Below are 17,490 nucleotides of genomic sequence, written 5' to 3'. Positions count from 1 at the left end.
GAACACAGACTCTCAAGAGTTTGCTGTACCACAGGGATGTTGAAACTTTCTCTGGCCTTGTGTTGTGAGGAACACTTTCCAGCTTGTGGTTTGTCTTTTCAGATTTCTGCATTTTTCTTTCTTTTTCTTTGTTTTTTGTTGTTGTTATTCTGGGCACAGAATGAGCCAGGTGTTTTCTGACTAGCTTGTGGTTCTGGGGCACACTTAGCACAGCAGTCTCTACCCCGAGATTATGCATGTACTCACCAAAAGGGCTTTTTTTTTACATCTGATCTCTAATCTCTCTGGGATTTCCTTTTCAAATAACAAAAATGCTATTTCAGATATAAACAGCACACAGAGGTGGGCAGACACAAAAAGGCACTTAATGTAAGATTCCATTTATAGGAAATGTCCTAATAGGTAAAGGAGCGGAGGCAGGAAGCAGATTGGGGGTTGCCAGGGGCAGGAGGAGCAGGGAGTGAGCACTTTTGATGCAGCGTTTCCTTTTGGGGAGACGGAACGCCCTGCAACTAGACAGCGGTGACACCGGCACAGCATCATCGTTAAGGTACCATCGTGCTCAGGAATGGCACAATTTATAATATAAACAATAACTCTTACTTATAATTTAAAATAAATCATACCCTGGAAAAATGAAGGATAAAAAGAGAAAAAGGAAAAGATAAACCTCCCAAAACCCCTCCAATAATAGAAACAAATTTTTTTAAAAAACTGCATCACTCTATAGAGAAAAAAAACAGCAATAAAAGAAAATGGTTAAAGAATGGAGATAAACAAATTCTGATAGGCGAGGGAGAGCAGGATCAACACGTAGCTCTAGAGCTGACCCTGATGCATTTTCCAGAGGCAGCCCCTCCTCTGGGGCAGGAACCAGAGCAGGTTCAAGGGAGGGGTCTTCAAGCAGGCATGGGGTGCCTCAGTCAGGTCAGGTCAGTCTATGTCTCAAGCTATGACCTCAAAAAAGGCAAGGATGATCGTATTTCACACTGAGACCTCCACTGGGTCTAAACTCAAGTTAGACGCCTGTGGCCCTTGTCACAGCAGACCACAGAGGTAACACAGGGTGGTCCAGGGTGGTTTTGTTCAGGCTAGGCCAACACTCAGATCACACCTGAGCAGCCCTAAGTTGCCTAGTGTGTGTGTGTGTGTGTGTGTGTGTGTGTGTGTGTGTGTGTTTAAGGGGGTTCACGTAGGTTGGCCTGCCCCAAGCAGGAGCTGATGAGGACACTGGCGAGCCACTCATGCCCACACACGAGGTCAAGCCTGGTGGGGCGGATGTGGCGTATGGATGGGGCCCTGTGTAGGAGGTTTATCTGGAGCCTTGGAGGTCAATCTAATTTTCCTGGTGGAGGTCTGTGCAAACACAGGGCTGGGCCTGACACTGAAGCAGAAAGTCCTATGGGCAGAAGCAGCAGTGACTAGGGCTGAGCAGGGCTTGAGGCCTCCCAACCAGCTACTGGTCACTGTCATTGCAGAGCTCAGCCCCATTTGTGGAAGAGCAACAGGTGGTCGATGCAGACCCACAGCCTATCTCTACCAGGGAGGGAAAGGAGCTCCACACCACTGAGGCCCAGAGCAACCCTGAAATCACTGTTGCCACCCAGGAATCTGGGGAACCAGGGCCCTTTCATGGATGGAAAAGAACATCTCAACCAAAGTGGCCCAGGCTCCACAGAAAGAAGATAATTCCAAAGCCAACATGGAGCAGGTTGCCCACACTAAGCAAACAGGGCCAGATGACGTGGACTTCAAAATGGTGGAGTCTGAGGGTGAGAAGTTGGGGCAGGTGGGGTGGGAGTGGCAGTGAAGGTGCAGGAAAGCTTGTGGGGAGAGGTCAGTGCCAGACACACAGGGAGTACCCTCAGTGGCTGGCCAGGAGCAAGTCAGGTCTCAGACCACCCATCCGCTGGACTGTCCGTGGGGTGGACATGCTGGGGTGGGTCCTGGGCTGTGGCTTCCAGGCTATGTCTGTCAGTGGGAGGCACAGGGAAATGCAGGCACATGAGTGATCTTTTCTCCTCTCACAACTTCAGAACAAAGCCGGGAGGACCAACTGATGGACAAACAACCAGGGCCTGTCTCCAACAGTGATGAGAAGATTCACCACACTGCTGAGGACCACAGCAGGCTAAAGCGATTCTGGCCAACCAGAGGTCCAGGACACAAGGGCCAGTGAAAGGACAGAGAAATACACCTACCCCAAAGATACCCAACCTCAATGCAATCCTAACAGTTTTTGTCTGCAACCTGGAATATGGTGCCCATTTTAAACAAACTAGACCTGATGACCTGAAGCCTAAGGAAGCAGACACCAGAGTGAGAAGGTGGGAGGGGGAGGGGCGGGAGTGGACTGGAGGCAAATTGTGGTGAGGAGTCAGTGTTAGACACACGGAATACCAAAAAAGGCTCCAGAAAGACCTGCCTCAAAGGTGCCATCTACTGGACTCTCCACAGAAAGGGCAAGTTAGGGTGGGATGTTAGTTGTAGCATTTTGGAAGGCTCTGGCTGTGTTCTGTGTTTGCGGGACCATTGGAAATGTAGGCATGTGAGTGATATCTTCTCCTCTCACAGCTCCAGCACCTGGCCAAATGGCACAGCCAATCAATGTAGGTCTCAGTCCCATTACTAGTTGTGAGGGGCAAGTTGGCCAAGCCACTAAGGACAGAAACAAAACAGAGGTCATTGTCAGCAGTGAAGCACCTGGGGAATCACGTCCCCTACCTGCTCAGAAAATGACACCCCCCTGGAAGCCTCCTAGGTGCCACAGGAAGATGAAAATTCCTGTGGCCAAAATGGAGCAGGGTGCCAACCTTCACAGAAGGGACAAAGGGTTATGGACAAAGGGTTACAGACAAAGGATTCGGGGTCAAAGGGTAAGAAATTGGGGGATATCATGGTGGGATTGGGAAGGATTCATCTTGATCTTATCGGGATGACTCAGTGTCAGATACACAGGAAGAACCCTTAGAGGTGGTCCAGGGGCAGGCACTATCCTCATACCACCCATATGTCTGTCCATCAGGAGGTCATCCTGGGTTGCGTCTGGAGCTGAGGCTTCTCTGGAAAGCTCTGGCTCTCTTCTGTCTTTTTGAGAATGATTAGACATACAGGCATGTGTTTTTGCTGTTTTCCATTTCACAACTTTAGCAGGAGCCCAGGAGGCTGAGCCAGCCCCTCCTCCAGTGCCTCTATCTAGTATATCTCAGCTGGATGCTGGGGCATGTCAAGAGGCCCTTCCAGTCCTGGGGAGGTGCCCACCTTCAGTTGTGGTGCCACATCCAGCAGCTGCTCCTGCAGTAGTCCTGGAGTCAGGTCCAGCCAGAACTTCATCTCCCGACTAGAATGAGATCCCACCATGCTTGCCTGAAGAATCCTCCCTGAGTCCTGCCCTTTTTCCTGCCAAGGAAGAAGAGCTGCCTCTGGAAAATACACCAGAGGCTGTTCTAGAGCTGATTTTTATTCAACCAGCTCTCCCACTCCCACCAGAATTTATTTTATCTCACCTCTGTGACCTTGTTCATTAATCTTCACATTTTCCTTTACTACAGGGCAGGCTTCATTTGAAGTATTAAATAAAAGTTATTATTAATATTATGAATTGTGCTATTTGTGAGCATGACGTAGATTCATGATGCTGTGCAAGCATCACCACCACCACCCACTTGCTGATGTTCCATCACCCCAAAGAAAACCCTGCACCAAAAGTGCTCCGCCCCACTCCTCCCGTCTCTGGCAACTCCTGATCTGCTCTGTGTCTTCCTTTACCTTTTCTGGGTGATGCCTATAGGTGGAATGTTACAGTAGGTACCTTGTCTTGCTCACATATTTTTGTTGCTTAAAGGAATATTCTGGGTGGATTAGAGATCAGCTGTAAAAAAAAATAGGCCCTTCTGGTTATGTGTGCATAATGTCGAGACAGAAAGTTCTTTGCTAATTGTGTGTGCAGGGCCAGAAGCCAATGATAACGGTCCCCATGCTGTGGCCTCCTTCTGAGCCCTCTCTGCAAAAGCAACCTCCTCTCCACAGCCTCCAGTGTTGCAGTGTCCCAGGGCTCACTCCTGGGTCCTCTTCTCCCTCATCCTTCACTGCCTGATAATCTCAAACATTCGCACGGCTTTAAGTATCGCCTGTGTGCTCGTGATTTACAGCTTTATGACTCCCACCCAGAATTCCTCCCAAATTTTAGAGTTTCATACCGACTACCTACTTAGTAGGCCCCTTGAAAATCTGATACCTTAAACTCAGAATATCCAAAACTAAACTCTGGTTCTAATGAGTAAAACCTATTTTAAAGAGCAAAAAACCTTGAAGTCATCCTTGATTCCCTCCATCCCCTTCAGTCTAGTTCAGTCCATCAGGAGCACCTGTTGGCTCCACCTTCAAAACATATCCCGAATCCAATGACGTATCACTCTCCATTGCTGCCTCTCTGCATCACCTTTGTCCCAGATTACCACAGCTGTTTCCTACATGGTCCCCTTGTTTCTGGGTTTACCCTGCCCTTGCCCATAGTCTATTCTCAACACAGCACCTGGAACGATCCTGTCATTCTGCTCAAAACTCTGCAGGAGCTTCTAATCTCAAAGTAAAAGCCCAAACCTTTAAAATAACCTAAAAGTCCTCTGTGATCTGGCTTCCCACCAGCTAGCTCTCTGCCTGTAACTCCCATGATCCCCTCCTGTGTTCAAGCACTGAAGCAACACCGGCTTCCTCTCTGTTCTCGGAGCACTCGAGGCATGCTCACCCTGGAACCTTTATCAGACAAGACCTTCTTCAGAAATATGCTTTATATCCGCATATATCCACTTGCCTAACTCTCTCACCTCTTTCAAGTCTTGATTAAATGTTTCCATTGCTGTCAGGCCTGGCCAGACCACTTTATATAATATCGTAACCTTCCCTGTCCCCAGACACACACCAGATCCTTCCCACCCTGCTCTCCTTTTTTTTTTTTATTGCAGTTATCAAGTTTGAACATTATATAAATTCACTTATTTGGCTTATTATTTAAGTCACAGGTGGCAAACACAAGCCCCGAGGGCCAAATCCCGCCCTCCACCTTGTATTATCTGGCCTTGTTTCTACCCAGTGGCAGCACCAAGCTGTCGCTTAACTGTTAGGGAGTAGTTATATTCATACAGTCCTAAAATTACATCCAGCCCTTTGAAGGCAACCGCAAGGCTGATGTGGCCCCGGGTGAAAATGAATTTGACACCCCTGACCTAAGCTATGCCTCTTTTCACTAGACCATAAATCCCAAGATTATGGGGAAGTTTTTTTTTTACTAACAGGATAGCCTTAAAGAGAATCCCACCTAAGAGTTGCCACTCAGCCATACCCGGAATCCTCATTTTAGACCACATTCTTGGTACCCAGGACCCCCAAATACCTGTCTGGTTGGCTTTTGGAGGCCTTTTCTAAGGATTCATTCATTTGAATCAGATGCACCACCAGTGTGAGCAATGCCCAGGCCCCGGTGGTGGCCAAGGGGAGGCTGTTGCAGAGTATATGGATGCAGCCTGAATGTGCCAGCCGGAATGTCCACAAACACACATGTGGTCACCCCCAGTGCAGGAGGGAACCCGAAGCAGAATGAAGAAACCAGGTATTCAGAAGCCTCCAGGAGAGGAGCCAGCCCTTCTGTGGCTACCATAACCCAGCATAGATCTCTGAGAATTCCAAGAATTCTAAATTAAAGCCTGTCCTTCAAATGTATTTATGAAGGTATACATTTGTCACAGGGAAGAAAACACATTGTATTTAACAACTTGTTAGCTTCATTTATAACTTTTAAAATTAGGCAAATAGTATGTGAGTATTATGGTTTGAATTATGTTCTCTCAAAATTCATGTTGAATTCCTAACCCCAAGTAATCTCAGAATATAAATTTATTTGTAAATAAGATCACTACAAGTGTAATTCATTAAAACAAAGTCAACTGGAGTAGGATGAGCCCTGAATTCATTATGACTATTGTCCTTTTAAAAGGGGAAAATTTAAATACAGACCTGCAGATGGGGAAAAATAACAGTGTGAGCATAAAGGTAGAGATTGGGCTGATGCCTCCACAAGCCAAGGAATGCCAGAGATGGGCACCAAACTGCCCAAAGCTACGAGGGGGCCATGGAACAGACTGTCCCTCGCAGCCCGCAGAAGGAACCACCAATGGCAACCTTTTGATCTTGAACTCCTAGTCCCCAGAACTGTGAGACAAAAAAACTTCTGTTATATAAGTCTCTCAGTTTGTGGTTCTTAGTTACGGCAGCCCTAGCTAACTAATACATTGGGTTTTCATTTGTTTTCTTGTTCTAGCTCATAAATATCTGTCATGGGGTTGATGCTTAATAAGTATTCGTGAATTAATTCCTCAACAAATGATTCAATAACACACCAGTGAACAATAATAACAAGATCCCTAATCTTAAGTCTCATTCATATAATGCTTTAAAGCTCTTTTAGCCTTTTTATACTTGTATTTTGTTTATGCTCTGTGAGAAGTCTAATGAAGTAGGAGAGGGAGGGGTTATTATTTATTTAGAGAGTAATAACATGTAAATGCCTCATAGCAGCATAACTTTTATATGTGTGTGTATATATATGTATGTGTATATGTGTGTATATATGTATGTGTATGTGTGTGTGTGTGCATATATATGTACAGAGAGAGAGAGAGAGTATTTCTAAGTGGATGTGAGGGACCTGAAGCACTAGACAACTGGCCACCTCCACATACCCTCACCCTCCATTTTTATCTTCAGAATCCCTAAGAAACTTCCACCTAAATATAACCTAAAAGAAACTGAGAATCACAAAAACAACAAATATGTTTCAAGGTCAGGATTTGATGGCCAAAGTTAATGAATTATTGAGGAGACACCACTAGCTGTATAGTATCTTGGCCAGAAGTGAAGACTCAATAGCATATGGGAGAAATTCTGGTATCTAAAGCAATCACTGAGCATCCTTCATGTTGTAACACAACTGTCACAGAATAAGATACATTTCCTAGCACTGGATCCTCTATGCTTTCAGTACGTTTTAGTTAAACTGATTAAACCTAACCAAAGCTTTTTCTTTAGAAAGAACATTAAGGCCAATATAACACCAACACAGAAGTTTCAGTGAGCCAAGGCACACCCCGTAGACTTAAGGCATTGGGAAGCATGACCAGTGGATTTACTAACCTTGGCAGTTTCTAATGGCCTATACTGCACCAGGTGACTAGTTAAAGGGGTGTGCACCAAACCTTAGGCTTTAATGAGCACTGGTTATGTAAGATTTAGTCCTTGGAACACAATAGACTATAAGGAAAAGACAAACCATTTTTATTTTCTTAAATAAGCTTTTAAAGAATTAGGTGATAAAATAACATTGCCTGCTTCCTTTAATGACGTTCTCAGCCAGATCTCAAACTACTAAGCTAGAAATGTAAAGAGTGTGGAATTCAAAATGCACTACAAACTCTAGTGAAGCCGTAGCTTAAAATTCTTAGCTCCAAACACCGGTGTCTACCGTATCACCTTCCCCAAACGGTGTCCCTGTGCGTGGGTGCTGTTCCGAACTGACATTAGGGTGAGAGAGTGCTGGCCAAGACCACACGAATTCCTGTGTCACGTCCATGACTGAAGCCACCTCAACAACATGGTCTCAAGCAGGCTCTGGATGTAGCAACCAAAGAAACTCTGATTATGAGAGTTCAGAGACTTAAATACAGCTGCTATCACAAGAGAAAGATAGACTTTATTAATATTTAAATCAAAAAATGGTGACTTTTTATAAAAAGAGTATGCCCTCTTCCTAGACTGAGGTCAAAAAATAACTGACTGAGATTATTAAACGCCCTTAAACTGAGAAAGCAATTTAAAGGTCTGTGCCCATCAGACTCTGGCTCTGAGTCTGCAATTTACCCCAGGATGCAAGAAGAAATTGGATTAGTTTGAAAAGGAGTTTATTCCCTACTACCAGAACAAGGGTAGTAGAAGAAGGAAAATAAAGTAGATGTCAGACCAAGTAGTCATGAGAAAGACATTTCCTTGAAAGAAATGCCAAAGACTTAATGCATAGTCTGGAAAGACACGAAGGGGAAATGAGATGCTAAGAGCTGCAAAAGGCAACTGCAAGATTTAAATACTGATACACTCAAGCCTAACTTCTCCTGGACAAGGTAATAGAAAAGGGCAATAAATTTCAGTTATTAATGGTTCACAAAAGAAGACTGTTACCTAAAGAAATCAATCAGATAAAAAGAGGAAACATCTTGACAAGCAAATGTAATGATATCTCAGAGAGACCTAAGATCAGAAATTTTAATAAAGATCCTTCTTGAAGCCCTTTTAAAAACCACTGGAAAACCATCCATTAAAAACTGGTAGAGTGGTTAAGTGGTTAAGAAAATCAAGTCGGATTTAAGAGGAAAATCCAGGAAGACGGGTGTAAAGGACTCAAACAATTACTGTGTGAGTTTCAAAGGTACAGAATTATTGCCGAGGGGGTTCCCTGAGGAAACATATCTAGAAAATTTATAGAACTGGTACTCTAAGAGGAAATAAAGCGAAGAAAGGACTTAATAAAGGGAAATCAGACAAGATGATTAGAGATTAAGATTTGATTTGGATCAGGTGTAAGTTTGATAGGAATATTATCTTTTAGGTGGAAGTATCCTACTCAAGAGGATCAAGATGGTGAAGACTGGCTTGAACAAGGAATGTGTAACAAACATGGAACTCACTGACTTTTAGAAAGTTAGAGAAACAAATGTCTGGGCCAGGAAGCAAAGGAAAAGTCAAAAAGGTACCCAGGTCCAAGAAACAATGTTATTACTATGTGAGCTAGGAAAAAGACCCCTAAAAAACCTGAATAAAAAGTTATAGACCCAGCTGAAACTATCTGAAAAGAATACAGAAATAATAGGGCAAAATTACCAAAGGTGTGCCCCACATGATCAGAAAAAGTCTTTAACTGAATGACATACTATTCAAGATTTATGAAATTTAAAAACTGAGAAAAGAAATTATTTTGAAGACCAGATGGCAAGATCATCACTAGACTCCCATTGTTCACAAACAGCTATAGCTTCAGGTGAGGAACCTACTGACAGTGGTCCCCCAGCTGAAACACATGTGTTGGGGGTGAAAATGACATCCTGAGCCACAGAGGAGCCACCTGGAAGAGCTCCCAATGACTGAGGCTGGGACGGGGTGGGCAAGTTGTATTAAATTACAACCTAAACTACAAAATAGTTATCCACAAGTCCACACTGACGTAAATAATTGTACAAGTAAATAAATGGGGGAAGAGACAAATCTCCAATGCAGAAGCATTCCAAATAATTTATGTAGACGTTCAGCATCTAAAAGATGAAATGTAGCTACTCACTCTTTAGGTGTGGACTGTACAAAGTGACTTCCTTCCAAAGTATGTTACAGAATGTTGGGGAAAGGTAACTCTATGGTGGAGATATTTGACAAACACTCTGTCAATCAAGTAACGAATGAAGGTCAATATCAAAAGTAAAAAGTCATATTGCTAGTATGTACCTTTAATAAGATTTGATAAAAATGGCACTTTACTTCTGAGGTCTTTCTTTCAAAAACTCACAGCTCTAGTTTAATCATGAGAAAAACATCACTGAAATCCTAAATTGACAAATACTTGTCTAGAACTTCTTAAAACTGTCAGACCCATCAAAATCAAAGAATATCTGAAGGAAACTGTCACAGCCAAGAGAAGCCTCAGAAGACATGACTACAAAATGGAATGTGTATCCTAGAAGGGACCCTGGAATAGGAAAATGAAATGGGATGAAAATTTCAGAACTTTGAATAAAGTATGGACTTCAGTGAAAAATAATATATCAATATTGGTTCATTAATTGTGGTGAGCATACCATACTAATAAAGATGGTAATATTTGTGCAGAGTGACATTACAGAAATGATGGAGTTAGGAACTCCAAAGACCCATTCATTCCTCCACAAAAAAATAAATAAATAAATAAACTAGCAAAACCTTTAGAACTTTATTGTAATGATAAAAACTAAATCTTACAGAAGCGAAATGATACTTAATAAACAGGTGAATTTTAATAACAGAGCCTGGTGACATCTAACTAACCTTGGCCCCAACCCTGGCTCCCCTAGCTGGCATAGGTTCCTAACATGGAGGAAGCAGAATAGGCTTTATTCTAAGGGAACTTTGATTGCTTGTTTTGACCTGTCTGGTGTTCCTTGAAGGGCAAACTCAAAGCATTTGTCTTTATTTTACTTACCTCAGAACTCTCCCAGTGTTGAGGTGGCTACTCAGGGGGCATTTGATAAAAACATTTAAGGCCAAATGGACTAGCCACTGCTGCGGGGACAAGGGGGCAAGTTGAGCAAACAATAGATTGACTAAAACACCTGGGAGGGAAGGTTGGGAAAGTGTTGCTTTGGAGAAGGCAGGCATGGAAAAGCTTTCCTACGAATGGTGAGAACACACACATGCCCAGGGCAGGAGCATGTGCAGAAAAGACCCCAGAAGGGAAAAAGCCCTTGTCTTAGACCAACCTTCAGGCTCTATGCAAACAGCAAGTGAAGGTTAAAGCAGAGTTACAAGCTTCCAGGCTGAGTGTTAAAGGCATTCCCCAACACACACACACACACACACACACACAGGCCATATACAAGACTGGAAGGTTGTTAGATATTTTTTAATTTAATCTTTTGGTTCCAAGAGTTTAATAAAATTTCTGTCAAATCACTTACTGACCACCAAGCTAAGAGAACAGAGACTTCAGTGGGCATACACAAGAAAGAGCACAGACTTTTAACATCTAGTTCAGAAAGTTCACGAAGCCACTACTATAAGAAGAAGCAACAACAAAGTCCAATGAAGGGAAACAAAATGAAATCTCAAAAAAGCTAAGAAATGTCTTTAAGCCCTGGGCTCAAATCCAGTTCCAGCTTAACTTACAAGTCCACACACCATCTAGCACACCGTTCTGCCGCAGATGAGGGACTCGGCCCAGGGCCCTACCAGATTACTTTCCCAGTGAATGGAATGGGGTGCAGAGTGGGGTGAAGGGCCAGGGAAAACTTTGGATCTTGAGGAGGAACAGAAGAAATGGGAAGATTTCCACTTGAGATCTACCTACAGGAACCAGTACCCAAAATATAATCAGATTTTTGATGTAGTCAAAATTAGCACTTATCTCTTACTTAACAATTCTGCTGAAAGAATCTTTGTTTCTTTCTCAGGCTCAACCAATATTATCAGAAACTCCCCAACCCCGGCCACCTCCTTATTATCCTAACCTTGTATGTCTCTCAGGGACTACTAGTAGGTAGTGGAATTCAAGGGGGAAAAAGTCCAGCTTCACTCTCAGTAATGTTTTTTATGTAATGTCACATTAAATATAACACTTCATAAGTACAAGCATATATCAAGCTCTTATGAAATAGATTTAAATTTACCAGGAAGTTCCATACTGATAAGATAGAACTTATTTCTTGAAAAGATGAAGAATCTGATACATCTTTACCATTTTACCATTTTACTAATCTCTTACTGAGGTGATCAAAGAATATGTTTGAAAAGAATTCCTTGCTTATCTATTCCAATCAGACAGAACACAGCCTACACACGCAGCATGAAAACTCCTGAGCTGAGAGAGGGACGGAAAGCAGTACTATACCCGCCATCCATCCTCACGGAAGCTCCAGGGCTGCAGCCCTCCAGCCCCAGCTTTCCCCAAGGAGACAACACCTCCTGCACAACCATCTCCTGACACTCTGAAGTCAGAACCAACACCCTGGGGGAGGTCACAGATCGGAGCGTAACTCTTTTCCCTTCTGTGTGGTGCTGCTCACCTCAGGCCGACTCACCAACAGCTCCACCAAAAAGGCATTTATCAGTCACTGCGTAGAAGTGCTCAAGCCTCACAGCTATGCTTTTTGTGCAGGGATGTGCCTGCTGACACATTGCAGGCCTGCTCTGCTCGCTGATGCGTGTCTGCCCACTCATGCAGAAGCAGTTCACCCAGGCAAAAAAAAATCTGACTGAGCTATTTACATTTCCAATTATAAATGTAAGCAAAAACTAGAAATATCAGTTGATACGTGAGGAAATAGCAAGAGAATAGAAGAGAAGCTCCAGGTGAGTTCTCAGAGTAACTTCCCCCACTGAAAAATCGAATGCAAAAAAAAATGATAATAATAGTTACCATAGCTAATATATATATATGGCATTCATGTTTCAGGCACTGTTTCAAATTATTTATGGACATTTGTTAATTTAATCCTTGTAACAATGGTAATTCTCTTGATTCCCTTGATGCAAAAACTGAAAAGAAGAAAAATGAGTATTTTGCCCAAGGTCCCAGACCTAGTTGGTAGCAGAGGATATGAGCCTAGAAAATCAAGTGCCAGAATCCATTCCCTTTAAATTATATTTATATTTCCTTTCAATTATATTGATGTACTTTTTGCATATTTTATGTGGCAAGCACAATAGTAAGCATTTTATATACACTAATATTTATAATAAATCTGTATATTATTATACAGATATATTATACCTGTATAATATTAACTTTATTTTTTAATATTAACCTTAATTTTTTAAATATTTAATTCATCTATCACCGAGACCCTAGACGATGATGTCTCAGCCAGCTCTGGCTGCTTTAACAAAATGCCATAGACTGGGTGGTTTAAACAACAGACATTTACATCTCACCATTCTGGAGACCGGAAAGTCCAAGATCAAGGTGCCAGTAGATACAGCTCCCAGACTTACAGACAGTCACCTTCTCACTGCCTCCTCACATAGTGGAAAGGAAACACTCTGATGTTCCTTCCTCTTCCTGTGAAAGCTCTAATTCCATTCTGGGGGCACCATCTCCATGACCTCATCTAAACTGAATTGGCACCCAAAGGCCCACCTCCTAACACAACCACATTAAGGATTAGGGCTTAGGGCTTTAACATATGAATTTGGGGGGGGAACACAAACATTCAGTCCATAAAAGAAATCCAAAAATAAAATAGAAATATGCTACCTTGAAACAAGATCAATATAAAAACAAAGTTTTTAAGATATAAATTTTTCAATAAAGTTTTTCTATTTCTACTTGTTCCATTTTTTTTCACAATCACAAAAATTACACACACATCAATACCAGAATGCACACTGCCAAAACTAGATTATTGATTAGACACCCCAGTTGTCTGTGTTACAAAGAACTGGAGGTGAACTTAAATATTATCTAGTCCAGAAACATCACTTTTAAAGAAGATTAAATAAGCAATGAGAGGTAAAGAGCCCACCCAAGACTTCTTCAATATGTTATGTTGAACACATTGCATAGCCTCTTTAATCTTTACTGTCTTCCTCTGAAAATTGTCCTAAGATTGCTATGATCGTTAAACTTTTTTAATGCATGCAAATATGGCTAGTGAATACTTTACTACTAATATTATTGTCATTATCATCATTGGTAGCAGACAGCGGTCTCCTGATGCCCACCCAATTCAGTGTTCCTTTTACATTATCACTCTGGCCCATTTTAAGAATATTTTTCTAAACAGCAACCAGAAAACATTAGGTAATGTTTATATTATCAAAGAGTCTTTCAAATGTGCTCCTTTACATGACCATATCGGTGAGAAAGCTTTTATTTGGGAAAAATCACTTAAGAAAAACATAGTTTATAGTTACATTTACTATGAGAAACTAAGTAATGTGTGTGAAAGCATTTTGTAAACTGCTAAATGCTATATAAATAGTATACAAGGTTAGCCCAGAAAAAGTCCAACCATTGTTAATATGATGAAAATGGTTTGAGTGACATTGATGTAACTTCACAGCCAAGGCGAGTGGACTGGAATGCACATGTGTGAACAATGACAACTTCACTGTACTAGTTAATGGGGGTTGTAGGTGCCATTGAATGAGCATGTGTATGGTTTGGCTGTCACACTGAAAATTACTGAACAAGTAGAGCAACGAATCTGCATCAGATTTTCTGTTGAGCTTGAACATTCCTCCATGGAAACTACTCAGATGATTCAAAAGGTCGCAACTATGGGCAACTGGTGATTGACAGCTTCATCATAACAACACGCCCACTCATGCATCATGTCTGTCGCACAGCTTTTTGGAGAATTAGGAAACATCAGATCATCCAGGTGATTCAGCCTCCCTACAGCCCAGATTTGGTGCCCTGTGACTTCTGGCTTTTCCTGAAATTAAATCACCTTTGAAAGGAAAGAGATTTCAGATTGTCAATGAGATTCAAGAAAAGATGGGGCAGCTGATGGCAATTGGGAGAACAGTGTGAAGTCCCAAGGTGCCTACTTTGAAAGGGACTGAGGCATCATTGTCCTATGTACAATGTGTCTTGTATCTTGTACCTTCTTCAACAAAATGTCTCTGTTTTTCATAGTACATGGCTGGATACTTTTGAACAGACCTCACATAGTTTTTTGGGCTGAATCCATAATAGAGTGAAAAAGGTTGAGAAAAAATAGACACATATCAGAAAAATAGAATGTGATCATGGCATCTGTGGGTAATAAGAGATGGTATACGAGTGAGTCAGCATAATAGATACAGCTTGAACTGGGCTACAAAAGTGAGGTTGGCACTCCAGAGCTATACCACCATAGAGCAGGCCCAGCCCCACGTGGTGACTTGAATTTAAATTAATTGAAATGAAACATGACTTAAAAGTCAATTCCTCAGTGGCACTGGCCACATCACAAGTACACACTATTCACATTGCAAGTGGTAAATAATTGCATGTAGGTAGTGGCTGCCTACCCTACTGGACAAAGAAGATTATAGAACAAGTCCACCATTGCAGACAATTCTATGATATGCAGAGTCCTAAAGAAATGATGAGGGAAAGAGGAGATTTGAAAACTGTTTCTGACCTGGCTGGCGTAGCTCAGTGGATTGAGCGTGGGCTGCGAACCAAAGTGTCGCAGGTTCAATTCCCAGTCAGGGCACATGCCTGGGTTGCAGGCCACGGCCCCCAGCAACCGCACACCGATGTTTCTCTCTCTTTCTCTTTCTCCCTCCCTTCCCTCTCTAAAAAAAATTAAATAAATAAACCTTTTATAAAAAAAAGAAAACTGTTTCAAAGAACAAAAAGAATTAAAAGAGATTATTTTATTTCATAGTTGACCATGATTTATAGCTTTATAGTTTTTGATACTTCCTAGATTATCAAAATTAGCCTATATTACTGTAGAAAACTATGCTATTGTTTTGTAATGAGAATATACAGCTGTCTTCTCATTCTAACTCTATTCTCAGCAACTCTCTTACTTACTGTCTCTTCTACAACAGCCCAGTCCTTACCCCCCAAGCTCAATCTTCACTGGCTTTTGATTTTTTCTCCACTTTTATTATGTTATGTGCTAGCTACCTCATTTCTCAGGAGGTCATTTAATGTGTTATCTTTGATTATGTAAGTTTCAATCCACAGTTTGAAATTTAAGTTTAATAATTTGAAAAAGAGAAAAGTAGTATAAATTTTGAGTGCACCAACTATATAAAAGTAAATCCATACCATTTAATATATTTTTAATATTCTATATGCTGGAGGCTAATTTCTATCGCCACTATTCATCATACTTGAAGAACTATAAAAGCAAATCATAACATTTGTTTTTATTCTTTGACATTTTTTTTCTGACTTTCTTGTAGACCAAAACCCAGAAAGGAAGTAAGTCACACTGAGGAACATGACCACTCAAAGGCAACTTCATTGGGAGAAACCAGAGGAATAGGTACCTCAGACTCATTCTCTCCCCTCCCTTCAGTCCTCTGGTGGCTTCTCCCCACAGCTCTGCATTTCCAAAAAGTCCCCAGATTATGCCGTTGTTAATAGTCTGAGGACCATACTTAGAGAACATTGCACTAGAATAACCTGAAGAGCTTTTTAAAAATCATAATACCCAATTAACCATGCTAATTTCATCAAAATGTCTAAAAAAAATTGTAAGGGTTCTAGATGAGTCCAGTGTGCAGATAAGTTTGAGAATCACTGGTATAGACTAAGAACAAAAATAATTAACTGGGAATTCTAAACATATGAATCTAAAATTTCAAGCACAAATCCACTCTTTCTTTTGGTTAAATATCTGTAACTCACGAACTTCAGAATAAAATATGTAATATATATGTGTGAGCATGTGTGTATGTTTGTGTACATGGTACATTATGTGTGTTTGGTGTGCATAAATTAGTTTTAATTGATCCTTAAAAAAAGTAGTTAACATTTTGAAACTCTAATTAGGAATGCATATTCTATAGGAGGCTACTATAAGGCCTTTAAATATTCCTGCCTGTATCCACACAAGCGAGTATGTCAATTAGCATAAGGAATATTAGAACTAGTTTTTCACTGGTTAAATGAATGGTGGTCAGGATATGAGGTTTGACCATAAATATTGTATAACCAATTCAAGTTTCTAGCTAGCTCAGAAGCCCACACAGTCTACAAGGGCACTCTTATGCCTAGCACTCCACTCATCTTCTGTCCTTCAATTTACAGAGGCTCACATAACCAAATCTGTTTAGATGATTGCCTGATCCTGGTATTAGAACACATATTGTCATACCCGAGTCAAGTTAAAACCTTTCGTGTACCATTGATGCAAGTTATTGGTCAGAATGCCCCAAAAAGGATTAAGACTACACTATTTTTTAGGGTTTGTATTTTACCAACTTGAACACTTCATGTGTTCAAGTATGATTACAGAATGGTTTTGCTTTTTTCTTGACCCATCAAGGTCACAGAGTAACCCTGTCTGGAGTTGATGCTCTGTGGAATTGTTTATGTTCAACAGGTGAATGACACAGCCTAACTTTGAGTGTCAGGCCAGCTCCTGGCAACACCAAGGCCTCCCCGATCCTGCAAAATCAGTCCCTCTTTTATCAGTTATATGGAAACATAAACCAAGGAATATAACCTAATGTGGGATTTCATAAAGACTTCCTTGAGAAACTGACATATGAACTGAGAGTTTAAATACTAAAAGGTCTTCTGTTGCCACAGCCCAGTGGTTCATTTGGTCTTTTCTTCTGTGGTCTTCCGATCACCAATACTATTTCTTCCCACAATTGAATTATGCATAGAAAGCACACATCAAAACCAGCTTCTTACACCATTCCAAATCTTCACTAATGTAAGAGCACTCCATGGCTGTGGATTTTCTATGGGTAGTATCTGTTAAAATTTTCATGTGAGAAAATGTATAATGATGATGATGATGATGATGCCTGTTCAATTTAAAGGTAAAGTCAATGGTAAATAATGCATACACATAAAGAACCACAGATGTTTAAAGAAACCACAGATTATTGGACAAGAAATAAAATAATCTAATGTTTCCTTTCAAAATTATGTTTCTAAGTAGAGTTAAATATTAAAAAATGAGTTGAGTTGAATTTTGATACCTGAAAAAAGGTGAAAAAGAAAACATTTCCTATTTTCCTTTA

This window comes from Phyllostomus discolor, chromosome 2, assembly GCF_004126475.2.
Source record: "Phyllostomus discolor isolate MPI-MPIP mPhyDis1 chromosome 2, mPhyDis1.pri.v3, whole genome shotgun sequence".
Lineage (NCBI taxonomy): Eukaryota > Metazoa > Chordata > Mammalia > Chiroptera > Phyllostomidae > Phyllostomus > Phyllostomus discolor.
This window is presented reverse-complemented; position numbering follows the sequence as displayed.